We start from the raw sequence: 16,990 nt of genomic DNA on the forward strand, positions 1-16,990 counted from the left end.
ATGAACTTATCAGAGACAATCCCCATAAACAAATTTGCTCGTCACACTTCTTTTGTTTTGGGGTTCCTTCAAACTATGAACTTTTAGAAGTGCCTCAACTCAAGTATTGCAACAACTAGTTAGCCTTCGATGGTCTTGATAGCAAGAACACTTTGACAATAGCCACATATGGCTAATTTTGTGGCACTGGGATGGATGATGATGGAGTCTCAGGGTGCTTTTACAATGCCAATACTTCCTTGGTGTTCCTCCAAGATAAGAGAATACTTCCACCTTCATCACTTCACCATGCATCCACTCGCTTTACCCATCAAGGCTAGGGTAAAAAATAAGAGAGGGACATAGTTATGGAAGTGTAAGTCATTGGGAAAATCTTTCAAAAGCACGACAATGGAAGTGTATGCCATTGGGCGAATCTTTTCCCAGTATAGAGTTACAAATATTAGCCCATGCTACTATTTTTCAAGGCTTCCATGGCTTAAGTTCACTTCAACTCTAAATACGGGCTTTTTATAAGCTACTATTTTTCAAGTCTTCAATGGCTTTAAGTATACTTAAACTTCAAATATAGGTTTTAATAAGCTAGAATTTGAAAAATCTAACCTTATAGATGGATCCAAATGACTTGTGCCAATCGGTTTGAGTACTTGGAGGGCTAAATTTAAAGGTTGTATGAGAAAATTATCTTAACTTTTGGGCAAATTTATCAAATTTAAAGCTATCAATATTAGCCTAGGCAAATTGGAGAAGGCCTAGATTTGCCATGGGGCTAATATTTTGCCTTTGATTTTTTCCTTGTTCAAGGCATGTGGTAGATCAAGTCCTCACATGTGAAGCAATCTTAGATTTATGGTGGCCACCTCTTTTCCCCTCTCTTCCACTCTGTCAACATGGTATTAGAGCTTACGGTCTAGCACTTTGTTCCCTCCATAGTTGATGAAATTTTGTTGCTTTCTAAGCCATAGTTCTTGCTAAATACTTTGAGCCATAGTTCATTTTCTAAATCTCATTTTTGTTATCACAAAAGAGAGTCTTCACTGAAGACAATGATGAACTTAAATTGGTGTATCAAAGTTGGAAAACTATATTTCTCTTGACCATATAGATGCCATCACATCAAGAAAATACTACATAAACAACCCCCCAAATGTAGTAAGTGACCTTTGGTAAAAGAGAGATGCACATTTGAACTAAAGTAATCTCATCTTCATGAAGCAGAATAATATAGTCCAAAGAATTGATCCCATACCATAGCAGGAATCCACCGAGGATACCCACCATTCAAATCCTTTGGGGTACATTTGTACAACAAATTCCCCCTACATGACAAAAGCCTTCAAAACCTTTAGAATTTCTAAAAACTCTATTGGTTGGCCAATCTTCACCTATGCAGTCTATCAAATCTAGCATTATCTCCTTCTCCCTTTGAGTAAGCAGAAACTGATCCAATAAAGCATCAATATCCTTCTCGTCAAAAATGCCTAGATCCCAAATATTTCGGAAAGTCTTAATCCCTTTTGCAAAAAGTCTTCTCACCACTCTAGGGTGAGCAGACCAGGGTCACTATTATATGCATGTGTGGCTAACCATAGTGACCTCGTGATGCATCACCATGAAAATCGCTCAGTCCCTGCCACTTGCACATGTTGATTTTATTCTTCTATATGCAAATTAACCTAGATAATAACTCAGAACTCATCCAATGTCAGGCTATACTAGCCCATAGCTGCTTGCCTTCCAGTCTGATCTTCCACTTTAAGGCATAGAGCATCACTTTTTTTTCATGCATTCCAATCCGAGACCACCTTTGCTCTTATGTGCCACCATAATTTCCCACAAAAAGGCATGCCATTGGTCCTTCCATATAAGGTTCCTAACAGTGTCATTCAACTTACTAAGGCAAGATTTGGAATTTAAGGGTAGTATGGAGAGTACATATATAGAAAAGGAAGACATAATGTGTTTTGCTACAACAAGTCTTCCAATAAAGGATAACATCTTTGCATTCCACCTCTCAAGTTTAGGTAAAATTTTCTGCATGCACTAGTCAAATTTGCATTTTAGGCAGACATTGATCCCAATTGGGCATCCCAAATATCTGACGATCTAACCCAAACAAGCTTAAAATCCTTTGCCCATTCTGGTAAGCTATCTATACCAAGCCATAACACAATTGTTTTAGAAGCATTGATTTTAGATCCCGAAACCATAGCAAAATCATCAAATACCTTAAGGAGACCCTTCACATTTTCCTCCTCCCCATGGATTATACTAGTATTATCATCAGCAAAGAACTGCACACAATTGCAAACCCTTGATGCTGCCTTGATTTAGCATAATTTATCCCAATTGGCACAAAAGAGGTTCCATCACAATTGCAAAAAGCAATGGAAGGGCATCCTGACGGATTAACCGATGCAATGGATAGCAATGATAAAGGTAACCATTCAAAGAAAGCCGGGTGCTAGCACCAATCAGCAACATCCTCATCATTCTACAGAATCCCAAGCCAAAAGCCAATCTTTGCCTCATCTTCAAAACGAATTCCCAACTAAGTGTGTCATATGCCTTTTCAAGATCAGGATTAGGCATCATATAATTTTCATTTTTTGTCACAATCGACAATACATTAAGCACTACATCCTGAATGTTTCTCCCTTGCACGAAGCCATACTGTCTGGCATGAATTATTCTCCTAAGAATAAATTTGACTCTGTTAACCATTGCTTTTGCAATCACTTTGTAGAGACAATTGGGACCATCCCATTCTGACTCCTAGAGATACGTTTAACTACTCCTACGTTTATTTTGCATCAGAGTTTACTTCTTTGATAGCATTGATTGACTAGACTTGTCAAGTCACTATTTTCTCAATGTTGAATCATGGACCATAAACGCCATTTAGTTAGTGCACACTAATATTTAGGGAAAAGCACATAACTAGTCACTAGGTTGAAAGTGGTATTACATCCTTTTATTAATGACTACTCACGGAAAACTTGGATTTATTTCTTGGAAGAGAAATTAGAAGCCTTTGAGTGGTTTCTAGATTTCTAAGCACTTGTATAGAAACAAACTGGCAAACAGATTAAGACACTAAGGTGTGATGTGACAATGGTGGTGAGTATAAATCTCACATGTTCAACAATTTCTACAAACATCATGATTCGTCATCTTCAAAATTTTGTTTCTATAGCATATGTTCATGTGCAAGATGAGCTTAGAAGAAAGCTTGATGCCAAGTCATAAAAATATGTACCTATAAGATATAGTGATGAAAGCAATGACTATTAGCTATGGGATAATTCTTACAAGAATTGGAATGATTATCCCATTGATTTAATCCTTCAATATTTAGTTGAGTGAAATCAAGCATTTTTGTTGCACAACTCATGCATGTGTGCTCTCTTTTCATAGTGATGCATGTGTGCTCCTACATGGCTAGATATATGGCTACGGCTATATGGGATCCTACTAAAAGGCTATCCATTCTTTTTCATGATGTTATTGTTGATCAACCAAAAGTTGTCTTAATGCCTGCTTCAAATCCCTCAAAATCCTTCCATCAAGTTTTATATGAGAGGCCCACAGTTCTCCCAATGACTACTTCAAAGCCCTCAAATCCCTTCCATCAAGTTTCATAGGAGAGGCCTACAAGTTGTTCCAATGTCTACTTCAAAGGCCTTAAAGTCCTTCCATCAAGTTTCATATGAGAGGCTACAAGTACTATGGTGACTCATCAGCCACTAGATCATGTGCTCTAGTGAATCAGGTTCCAACTAGTGTAGTCAATCCAAGGAAATGAAAAGTTATCATGTAAACTATTAAAGTTAACACAAATGTGACCGTGAGTCCTTCTACACAATTAAAAAGATCAAATTGCATAAGAAAATTCCTAGATAGATGGACTTATACAACCAATTATGCCTTCATGGCCAAAGTGATAGAAATTGATGAGCAACTCCATACTAGGAGCTACATAGCCTTCAAAATGGCAAGAAGCCATGGATGAAGAATATCAAGCTATCATAGACTCTTGATTTATTTCCTAATGATAAGCACAATATTTGGATTCAAGTGGGTCTACAAAGTTAAGCTTAATTCAAATGGTTAGATTGACAAATACAAAGGCTGCCTCATCGATGGCTAAGGGATACTCACAAGAGTATGGAATTGATTATGATGAGACTTTTTCACTAGTTCCCATAATGACAACAGTCAGATTAGTGATTGCCATAGTTGCATCCTTTAATACCCATCTATCAAATAGATGTGAAAATAAGCTTTTTGAATGGATATGTTGATGAGGAGATCTACATAGATTAACCAAAAGGTTATGTTGTTCTAGAGTAGGAACACATTAAATATGGATTATTAAAGTGTCTTTATGGCTTAAAGCAAGCCCCCAGAAAGTGAAATGTCATGTTGATGCTTTTCTACATCAACATGATTTTAAAACTTCATCTATAGGTGCTCATTGTACATTCTTCAAATCATTCATAGTATTGTAGTGATGTGATGCATGAAGACGAACCTTCTTGGGTTGCTATATAGTACTCCACCAACATAATTAAGATCAAGCCTTGTGATAGGCAAGTAGATGAGTCTTGGCAATAAGGTTATGATATTGCCTTGGATCATCAGTGTCTAGTGAAGCAGATTCCTATGACAAAGGGCTTAGCATTGGGTAAATTAAGAGCTTTTTGGTATACTTGGATTGAGTGAGCATAGTGTCAGAATTTAATCTCCAAACTTCGTATGCTCAGAAAGTAATGTGAATGAACCATTTTTTTCATAGAGATATTTTGCTATATGTTTTTCTATCACATGTGTGAGCATCTCTTCACAAGATCATGTGATACACATAAAAGATGATCAGAATGCTTTGATATGTGAAAGGAACCCTTGATTTTGGTCTAGAAGTATTACACCGATTCAATAGCTTGACTATCAGAGTAGATTGTACTAGTAATATTGATCATAGAAGATCTATCGAGGGTTTCACTTTTTCTCTGAGTTTTGTAGCTATCTTGTTGCAAAATAAGAAGCAACCCATAGTGGCATTGGCCCCTACAAAATTTGAATATCATGCCGCAACAAACACAGTTTGGGCACCTGCATAGTTCCAAAGGCTCTTGTGTGAATTAGACTCGTTTGATGGTAATCCAACTCCCACATATTTAGATAATATAAGCGGACATCTCTTTGCAAGGATCCCTATTTTTTCAATTTCGCACCAAGCATATTGCAGTGCATCATCACATCCATGTAAGGTAATTTGCAAAGAAATTGAGTTGATTTATTGCTCCAGAAAAATGAGCAAGCACACATCTTTACCAAGTCCTTAAGCTTTGAAAATTTCTCCTACTTAATGCTCAACTTGGTGGCTAGTAAAACTCTTAAATCTTTAGAGGGGGGAGAATGGATAAGTTGTTCATAGTTTTGCTAGTAATTACAGTACTTTCAACCATGCTCATAGCAAGATCAAATTTTGTAGGCTTTTGTTCTTGAAGCAATTATTTCTTTTGTGCTCCACCCTCATCGGTGCAATTCAAAACGGGGGTTCTAGGTATGTGAATTGCATTAGGTGCATGTAGTGTACAAAGAGTGGTATACCTCTATATGTATTAGAACAAGACCAAGGATTCTCTACCTTAGGGTTGTCTATATAACAATGTAACTCCCTTCATCTTAAAAAAGAGAAGTGTACGTTTGTACAATATCTTGGGCTTGTAGTGGCTACCTCCTTCCTAATATCTCTCACTTCTCTCAACAAAGGAGAAAAAAATCATAGGTCAAGATTCACCAGGTGCAAAGGAGATGAAATGTTTACATAGTTTGGAATGCGATAGTAATTAATAACCAAGTTGTGTATATGCCCATAATCAACATGTTGTCTTCTGTTTGCACATAGAGAGAGAAAAAACTCCTACCTCGAGCTTGACTATGAGGTGTGCCCAAATTAGGAAAATGGAAAGGCAATGGCACAACAAAGAGAACCTATAAGAGTGGTTGACAATATTTAATAAATTCAAATAACAGCCCAAGGCTGAAATTGTAGAAGAGAGGAAAATGGCAGAATATGCCTGGCCTCGGTAACCTAATGAGTCACAGGGTGGTTCATGAGTTGGGTTCATGAGTTGAATCTAAAATAGATACCTTACCCACACCTATATAAACTTAATTGAATACAAGATGGACATGAGCTCTATGTATTGCATAAGACTTGCATTGTTCCCATAGATTTATCAAGGTGAGGTATTGTGTGATATTTTGCCCATGACATCTTTCGACATTTTTGTTGGAAGATCCTAGGTATATGATAGGTAGAGTACATTATACAAATGCAAATGAATATGATCTAGAAAAGGATGGTACTCTATATACATGACATCCTTTGAAGTATTATGGCAATTAGAAGTCTAAGGTTGCATGTAAACATTGGGTATTGCTTGTAGCAAAGCATTTCGAGAAGATTGTCAAGGAGAACAACCAATGCTATTTGCTAGTGCTTAGAAAGAAAGAAGATTCCAAAATTGATGCAATTGAGGAGTAGCCTTATAATTTCAAAAGTACACCCATGCGAGAGATAGACGTCATCCTTGGAAGTACTCTACCAAATAAGCAAGAATATCATAGATTTCTCCATTGGATCATGATGAGAAGGAAGTACAAGAGTTGTTTGAGAAGGGATTGACAAGGGTATTTCATGTCTATATCCAATGAAAGCTACCTAGTTAACTCTTAATGAAAGCTACCACCTCATAGCATGAGATAAACTTCATCCTTGGAAGTACTCTACCAAATAAGCTAGAATATCATAGATTTCTCCATTGGATCATGATGAGAAGGAAGTACAAGAGTTGTTTGAGAAGGGATTGACAAGGGAAAGTGTTTCTTCATGTCTATATCCAATCCTTCTTGCTCCATTGAAACAAGACTTATCTACAAAGTTCAACATGAAAGATCTTGGACTTATGCACTATTGTCTTGGAATTGAGTTCTGGAGAGACTCAGACAGCACCTTCATGAGTCAACTAAAATATGTTGACAGTCTCTAGAAGAAGTTTCATATGATAGATTGCAAGATTGCAGCCACTCCCATCTCTTTATATATCTATCACACGACCAGATATTTGTTATGATGTAAGTTCACTAGCACAATTTATGGCAAATCCAAAACAATCTCACTGGAATGCAGCCAAAAGAGTCTTGAGATACATCAGAGGTACAAGATAGTTTGGAATAGAATACAGAGAAAGTCATCCAAGGTTGCATGGATACCGTGACAGTAGTGACTATGCCAGAGGTCATGAGACTAGGAGATCCCCACAGGGATATGCATTTTTCCTTGGTCAAGGTCCTATATCATGGTTGTTAAACAAACAACGAAATATTTCTTTGTCTTCAACTGAAGCAGAATATAGAACACTCACTATAGGTGCATGTGAAGCTATATGGCTGATAAGACTATTGTTAGAAACAAATTACTTTGATGAATCCAAGCCAACAACAATATACTGTGTATTGAGAGACCACACTCAACGATTACATGTGCATAGCACTAACACATATAGAGTGCTATAAAGGAAAGGTTTAGATGACCTAACCCTAACCCTAAATGGGTTTATATATATTCTACATTTTCAACTAAATCTTGTGTACAGTTAGTCATTTTTTGTGTGCTCTCTAGCTATTCCCTCTCTCCTCATATCCACTCTTCTCCTCTCCCCTCTTCATATTTTGTCATGGTATCAGAGCACCCTTGCCTTCCGCTAAGGCATTGAGATCCTAGTGTGAGAGAGATTGAGTGATTGAGAGTTCTTGAGCGATCTTGTGTTTATTCTTTCCCTTCCGTTGAGTGATAGAATTTCCGTCCATTTTGAAAATTTTTCGTCCATTGTCATTGCTTTGAGAGAATTGGGATTGAGAGATGTCTACTGAGAGGAAGAAGAGATTTCCGTTCAATTTTTTGTTCATTTAGCTTTGAGAGGCTTGAGCTCTATGAGAGACTTCGATCAGTGCATGTGAAAGAAATCCATTGAGGAAGAAAGATCTATTCTGATTGAGAGAGAGATATTGTGTGAGAGAGAAAGGTTCTTGCTCCTCCTCCACAATCTTCCATTGTTAGTTCTGCTGGTTGTTGATAGAGAAATAGTGAGGCATTCTTCTTTAGAGATATCTTATTATTATGAGAGAGAGAGAGAGATAGAGAGATGCTTTGAGAGCTTTGAGAGATGGAGATTCAAAGGCAAGCCTTTACAAATGCCTACCTCAACTAGCTTCAAAGGCTACAGCCTCTACAAGGCTAGCCCTGCACAATAGTAAAGCTAAGGGCTACCCCAGCATAGGCCTTCATGGGGGCCTAGCAAACACGACCTTCACCTACCAAGTCACCACAAAGCTTTTCTAGGCCAAAAATACTTGCTTCAAACAAGCTACAAGGTCTTATCTTTTCCAAAAAGTGCCTTGCCATTCCTACTAAGTGATGATCCTGAATGATCCACCCCTGCATTGACCCTCTTGGAATGCATAACTTCTTCCATTCAATAAGGACCCATCTTGAACCAAGTACTCTTGGCACATTTTTGCATCCACCATACTTGGACTCATGCAAGCCTTGTAGGCTTCTCCGAAATCCTCATCAATAGCATATGGCTCCTTCATCTACTGAAAACCATGTAGGCTTCTCCAAAATCCTCATCGATAGCATATGGCTCCTTCATCAGATGAAAACCATTCACCTTATTCTTCATTGTCTACAATAGTTCCCTTGTCTTATTTAATGCATAAACCACTCTATTTATGATGGGTTTTTTCTTGACCACAAAACTATACTCCTACAAAAGAATTACCCCTACAACACAAGTTTTCGTGGTTTTGTTGATATATTAGTGCTTTGTGGTCTATATGCACTAGAAAGTCTTTGGGCAATGAATAGTGTCTCCACTGCTTTAAGGCCTATATAAGGTCTTATAACTCTTGGTTGTATGTGCAATATATTTGCTTGGATTCATTCTATTTCTTACTAAAATATTCAATAGCTCTTCTTCTTACAAAATCACACCCACCAATGGCAATACCTGATGCATCACACTCAATCTTTGAGGAATTTGGTAAATCTAATAAGGTAAGCTTATCATCATTTGTTCCATTTTTTGAAAAGAATGGGCTACTTTGGGAGTCCAAATAACTCCATGATCCTTGTTCATTGTTCTTATCAAATGAAGTAGTTGTCTTTGAGAAGGATCTCACAAACTTTTAGTACACATTTTATCATACAATGGAAGCTTCTCACTTCCATCTTTGTCTAAGGTTCAAGCCATGTAACTATAGCCCCAGACCTTCCTAGCTCATCTTAGCTCCGTTTCTAGCACTACCTTGAATATTATGAATCCAACATACACAAATTTCACTATTTTCCACATTGATATACAGCTGGTTTCACCTCTCAAGTTCTCTTCAGACTTCAAGTGACCATAGCCATCCATCCATACAACATATCCTTTGTCCTAAAGGCTACTTTTGTTAGCCTCCATGCTTAATTCATTTTTTGTCTTTACTTGATCTTAAATTCACCTTTGTAAAGAATATTAGACCTTGCAATTCAATTCTAATCCATCTTTGCAGGTTACTTGATCTCAAGTATACCTTTGTGAAAAAGGTTGGACCTCCATCTTTTATCCGTTTTTGCCAATTACTTGATCTCAAGTCCACCTTTTTGAAGAATCTTAGACCTTGCAATTCATCAAAATGTAATCCATACAAGGTAATGAATATATGTGATTAATAGTAATCTTATTGATAGCTTTGCTATCCACACACACAATCTCATCTACATACAAAAGTGCAATGGTAATGTCTTCCCCTTGGACTTTGTAGTAGAGAGTATGATTTGCATTGGATTTCATGTATTGTAGATTAGCAAAATATTTGTTGATTTTGTTGTACCAACTTCTGGGTGCTAGCTTTAAGCAGTAGAGACTTTTCTTCAGATGGGAAACCTGATTCTCTTTTCCTTATTCAACATAACCTACTAGTTGTTGCATGTAGACTTCCTCGTTTAGGTAACCATTGAGAAAAGCATCCTTGACATCTAGTTGGTACACATTCCATCTGTTGAGTGTTGCTAGTGATATAAAGAACTGTATGGAATCCATCTTTGCTACTGGAGCATGTCTCATCATAGTCTTGACTGTACTGCTATACAAATCCTTTTGCAATTAGTATGGCTTTGTATCTTTCAATGCTTCCATCTAAATTGTAGTTCACTTTGTAAACCCATTTGTTTGCTACGGCCTTATTTTTTGGTGGAAGTTCACATAATTCGCAAGTATTGCTCTTGCACAAAGCTCCCATTTCTTCATTCATAGCAGTTTGCAATTCTGGCTGGTCATTTTCCTCTTCGAAGTACAGTGGCTCTTCTGTAGCCATGATGGTAGTCACAAGAGCATAATTGGTGGTTTCAACATAAATTGCTTTGCCTTTCTGAGCATATGTCAATTTTGTTAACTGCGACGACCCAACTGACCCAAGTACTCATCCCCAATAGTAGTTTCCAAACCTATCAAAGCAACTCGCCTCGTTGCTCTCCTCCTTCAAAGGCAAGTCCCCATTAATAGAATCGGTAGAACCCTCCTCCACCACCAATTAGCTCAAAGTACAAGAAGCATTAGGGCACTGTGCCAACCCCACCTATGGCTACAAAATACAAGCAACAAAGGGAGCAAAAACCCGCACATGCCACTTTGATGGAGGAGTGGTTTGTGGATTTCCTAGTACAGTGCACTCAGCCCACAATATTTTCAAGAGGTGACAAGAGACCTTGCAAAGGAAGCTACGTCCCGAGCATAAGAAAAATAGAGGATCTGTTAGCTCACCGAAGAGCTTGAACTAGAGAAGGATTGGGTCTTAAGTCTCCAAGAAATCAGATATGCCCTAGCGAAGGTCACTAGAAGGGACCAGGCACCAGCTACCTCATTGCAAGGGTAGAACAAAGATCTAGAAAAGGAGCTTTCAGTGGAAATGGCCAAGGAAAATACTCTTTTCATCTAAAATATTGAAGCCAAGCAAGCCTTGGAGCAGTACATGTTAGATGCATAAAAGACCCATGCAACCATGCATAAGCAAATCGATGCCCTATAGTTAACTCCCTCTATGAATAGCTGCACAAGTACAACTAGTTGTATCACAAGTTGGAAATGGCCCACAGACAAACCTCTAAAGAGATTGATCTTGACTGTCAAAAGGAAGTCAAGTATGAGTAGATCCTGGAGGCCTTTGCTAACATTAGCACTCATCATGACATAGAGCCTTGCATGGTGGAAGACACCTCCCACTTCCACTTTAACATCCTTAAAGTCGCCTCCATTCACTACCACTTTGACCTCACTAACCCACTTCCCTCACTTTTTTGATGCCATGAACTACCATTCCCTCCATGCACACCCTTGGCCATGGCATTCTTTAGCAGCGATCTCAAATTTGGTGAGGATTAGGATATCCAACACTTGCCCTTCTATCCACTTGTCCTAAATTTTTGTACTTGGTGCAGGTGCATCATGGAATCCTTTCTTTTTCTAGCAGATGCCAAAATTTTGGAGCTTTCTATGCCCAACAACACCTCCCAACATGGGCTTGCACTCCACATTCCATGGCCAAAGGCCTTGGATGGTTGTAAGAACATAGTCGAGAGGAAGCACACGGAATTTATAACTATCTTTTGGTGAATGGGGTTAGCCCACAATATGATCGGCTAGCATTATCCTTCTATATAATAAAAATTTAGAAGCTATGCAACGCATGCTCAAGGATGGTTTCAGCCATTTTGTATCCGAGCATGTCTCTTACCGTCGCCTCTTAATTGAGGAAGAAGCCAATACAGCCATAGCAACCTTTAACTCCACCACCGATCCCAACACTTCTCAGCTTCCCCACCCGTCTACTAATATCAACCGCCCAACCACTTCTCCTCTAAATACTTACTTGAATTTTCCTAATCCCACCACCTCCTCCCCTCTACATAGCCCTCCACTTCCCAACAATCTGCCACCACACACATGGGGTCAGTGGAGACACCTTCAGGGCCTGCTCAAGACCTGTCCAATGAATTCACCCCAGAGCAAGTCCATATGATATTGCGGCTAGCTTTCATGCCTCTAGATAGTCTTTCTCAAGAGTATCCTTCCACAGAGTCAGACCACTTCTGGGATGACCAGGATGAAGACAAAGTAGTCGATGATCCAAAGTGGTACTGGGTTTTACACAAGTGCAAGCCATTTGAGGACCTAACGAACTTAAGCCTGTGGAAGGGCAAGTTGCATAGTTTTGACCTCAAGGCAATTGACATCATGGAGGTCCGTGCCCTTAGAAAGGGCAAAAAACTAACAATTCAAAGGACCGTGGAGGATCCAAGGACCCCGATCCCTAAGCAGAGCCATGTATTGATGGAGATGCCAGTACAGCATGCATTACTATAATGCATGCTGCTCCCGTGGGATGCATCCTACATACATGCCTCTACCTCATTGATGGAAATGGAGCCTCTTTTGGAAAATAAAGGAAAGTGATCCCACTGTCATATACAAATTTCCCTGCTTCAGCTTTCCTTCAATAGCGATGGCATACGGCCTCACTTCCCAAATGTAGGAGTTCATCAATACATATGTCAAAGCCCTCGATCCACTAGTTGTGGCCTCCTTTAATTTTTTTCAACTCTTGATCATTTTGCTCAGGGACATTCTGGAACAGTGGCTGACCCTAGAAGAGTGGAACCTTAACATTCACCATGAACTAGTATTCATAAGGGGCCCTTCCTTCAAGCAAGTCATCCGCATGTACCTCCGTGTTAAAATTCTCCACCCCCATTAGATTCGCACATTCAAGGAAATGCATGACACGCACTTTTGGGAGCCTTAGTTCCCATTGTGTTGGATCTCGCAATGACTTTTTGATGGATGCTCCCTAGTCCAAACCATCATGCAAACAACCAGCTTACTTCACACTAATTGATCCAAGGATGGATCAAGTATAGATAGGGGGGCATGTTTACCCCATGGGACAATGGAGAAATAGAATCTCTCTCCTTTTCAAAGGAGTGTTGTCTATGTTTCTCTTGCTCTTGCCTTTGTGAATGCATCTTGCCCCCTTTCCCTCTTCTTGCTTCATGCTTCCTCTTCCCTCTTCCTTCTCCTTTCCTAGTCCCTCTTCCCTCTCCCCTTTGTCTCTTGAGGATTCACATCGCTACAACTCTGAAAGCCATTGGCCTAACACTCTTGGATTGCATGTGCTTGCATTACTCCCACAAGGAGTGGTAGGAGGAGAGTTTCCCTCGATATCCCTTCAAGATCCCCATGACACATTGAGTCATTGCTGGAGACCTCACAAAAGAGAAAAGGAATGATGTGGGCCTACAAATTCTAGATAGAATTACTGCATCTAGTGAAGATTTTGTGGTGCTCATCAACTTCCTCTTGTGACTAGGACAGTTAAAAATTTTAGTTATAGGTATCTTGGTCAAGTAGCCATTTAGCTTCAGGTAGTAAAGTAACATCACATTAGTCTCATTTCTAAAAAAGATAAGCATTTCTAAAAAATAAGTGAGAAAATAGATCTTCAGCCAATAATGAAAGACTCATCATTAAAACTGCAAAGCATCCTGGCAATCCAAACAAACCATCATGCATGTGCTTTGATCAGTGCCCATGAAGCATAAGGCAACTTGAGTGGATCCCCTAACAAGAGAGATTTAAATTTATGGGTTCTCCTACATGGTACTACACAAACTTCCAAACCCTTTTGGCACCAGGGCATGTGTTCTAATGTGAAAGCACACCCAAAGCAGTGTCCCCTCAAACAAAATCCTCCTTTTATCTATTGTCTTAAGCCTTTTTACAAGTGTATCCGATGTGAAGTAAAGAACCAAATCCTTCTTTTATCTAGCTACAATTTCTCTTTAAGGCCCTCCCATGTTTGTAATTTAGAGTCTGTCAAAACAAAACATTTCTTTAACCATATTTCAACTAAGTATTCCACAATATTGAAATCCCCAAGCAATATACAACTATTACCTATTAGGTTAAGTGACTCCGAAGTCTTTGTCCTAGCCTGTGCCCCTGTAGGAGAATAAACTAAGGCTCTAATGAAAGAAATATTTCTTGTTCTGCACCTTAGAGCAACCCAAAATTGGAGATACATTCTTTCCTCATGCCTATCTTCATCAAGGAAGGCAGCAACCTTACCTTTAGAATATGGGACTTCCTCAGACGCTGGCTTTGTGCTCTTTTACTAAAATTCACATGAAGCATTTTGTGACCCAGATCCACCTAGACTATGGGTCTATTCATCTAAACGGTCTCTTCTTGTTCAGTGGGCACTTCCGTGGGATCGTTTGTGAGCTTGAGGGTTTGTTTGTATCTCAGGGCCTTCCTCTTGGCTTGTTGGAAGAGTCGAAGGGGTTCTATGGCACATCCTCTTTTGTCTTAATTTTAAAACTTTCTTTGGCTTCAAAAGTTGCCTCAGCCTCGTCACTTCTATCTCCTTGTCTGGTGTATTCACTTGAGGGGATGGTGGATTTATCTCACAGTTCTCTTCCTCTTGATGATCCTCCTATTGGTCTCACACTTTGTTGTGTATCTCTTGTGTCATGGGAGGTTGTTTGATTGCCTCCAAATTTCACAAAGGAGGTCCTTCATCCTTCTTGATCTTCGACACTAGAAGTGTGAGTATAATGCCATATGAAAGGAGGGGTAAACTGTCCTCCTTTAAATTCTTGAAGAACCTTTGAGTAAGAGGTCCTTGATCTCTTGATGAATCTCTAGTGGTGTGTTCTTTGGAAGAGATGCTTTTGAGTGGATTTCTATCACTTCCTCCTCTGCGCACTTCGTTCCATTATCCTCCTCCATAGCTATTGTTCTCCTTCTGATTGGGAAGCTGCAGAAAGTCGATAGTGAGAGCTCAACTCTTTGGTCTAGTCTGTGATCCTAGGAAAATGGAGCTTTCCCAAGTATCTTTCAGCATGCAACAAAGCTAGTAGTCACATCATGCAATCTAGTAACTGGTGTCACATGGCTCTCACAGCTTGGGCTAGATTTGGTAGCTGAGACTAGGTTGAGGAGAAGCTCCTTCCCTCTAAATTCCACTATCTCTCTCTCTCTCTCTCTCTCTCTCTCTCTCTCTCTCTCTCTCTCTCTTGCTTCTCACCACACACACACATACATGCCTCCTTAGGATTATTTACTCTTGTAAGACTCACCACAAATTGGGCAATAGGATCATTCGGTTTTGTTTCAAACTTTACAATTTTTGAAACATTGATTGTGCCCAATTGTTTCAAAATGTTGGTTGTGCCCAACTATTTTGAGGCAAAAATTTTGTTGGTGGATCTTGCAGGACATTTCGAGTGTATTGGTTTGACACAGGCTACAATACTATAACATTCTATTGAGAATATAAGTACGTTGTCCTATATGCTCACACATATAAATTGGTTGAGCCATGTTATGATTCTTCAAAGAATAACCCTTGGAAGGGATTTGGTTGCATGTGATGCTCGAAGATATCTACTTGCTGATTTGAATTTAACTAGACAAAGGGAATAGTAAAGCTTGAATTATTTGTGAAAGTTGTGTTAATAATTATTGATTGTGTGAAACGTGTATTTTGTGAAAGATAGAATGTGCATGGGTCATTGTGAAAGTTGTGTTAACAATTATTGATTGTGTGAATCATTTATTTTGTGAAAGACAAGTTGCAACATTCTCTTGAGAATATAAGTATGTTGTCCTATATGCTCACACTTTTAAAGTGGTTGAGCCATGTGATGGTTCTACAAAGAATAATCCTTGGAATTTCATTTGATTGGATAAGAAATTCATTTGCTGATTGAATTTTAATTGGACAAAGGGGATAGTAAATCTTGAATTATTTGTGAAAGCTTTGTTATTGATTGTGTAAATCATCTATTTTGTGGAATATAGATCAATGTGCATGGGTTGCTCTTCAAACTTAGATGCATTGAGGAAAGTATTGGAGTAACATTTTAGAGTTGAGTCTCTCTACCAAAAACCTGCGTATGTAATTTGACTACTAATGGTCACCTTAACAATGTCTACATAACACACTCCAAGTAGTCCACATGACAAAATGATTAATGAGGCAAATTATAGGGTTCCTCCCCAAGATAAATGCATGCATATCCTTTATTTATGTCATTCTAAGATGAACTTCTCACTTACTATGGACTTTTTATATTCACACTTGCAACTCTTCACAATAGAACGCTGTTCTTACAATAGAAAACTTCAATAAAATTGGTGTTGATATGAAACCACGTGGTGATGTTAAATTGATGTTGATATCAAATCAATTGACATGATGTAGTCGTTGGGTCAAGGTTTGGCCTACTTAAAATTCTATTTAAACTATTTATAGTGAAAGAAAAGCATACAAATAGCCATCCACGTTAAAACAATGGAAACTTGAGTTAGTGTAACGTTAAGATGTATCAAGCTTACTAAATCATTCGATGCAAACAAGAGTATTTCATATCCTTGAACCATGAGAAGGTAACCTCTTGATGGGTGAGGGTACACGTGTTACTATGCAATATCTAATTATGGTTTACTATTTGAAATCTTATTGATTATACTAACCTAAGTGGCCACACTTGTGATGTACTTTCAAATGCTTGTCTTGTCTTGTCTTTGCAATATGTAAACCTACCATGTATTATTGGCCCATTTGTACCTTAATAAGCCTAACTTGCTTGGTTGCCTCCTAGACATTGGCAAGCTTATACTAGCCACCTAGACTTGGCATCTCTTTTGAGCACTTATGTTTTTTCGTGTTGGTTCCATTGCTTGCTCTACATGACGATTGTGCCCGTCAACATATGTAGACAATAGCTTCTATAAAAAGGGCTCTTGGGCTCGTGAGCATCCTTAGATGCAAGGTCATGTGCAAGCACACATGTTACCTTTCCCTTTGTGAA

The sequence above is a fragment of the Dipteris shenzhenensis genome, chromosome 3 (assembly GCF_047967505.1).
Source record: "Dipteris shenzhenensis isolate YYH24624 ecotype China chromosome 3, Dip_SZ_1.0, whole genome shotgun sequence".
Classification (NCBI taxonomy): domain Eukaryota; kingdom Viridiplantae; phylum Streptophyta; class Polypodiopsida; order Gleicheniales; family Dipteridaceae; genus Dipteris; species Dipteris shenzhenensis.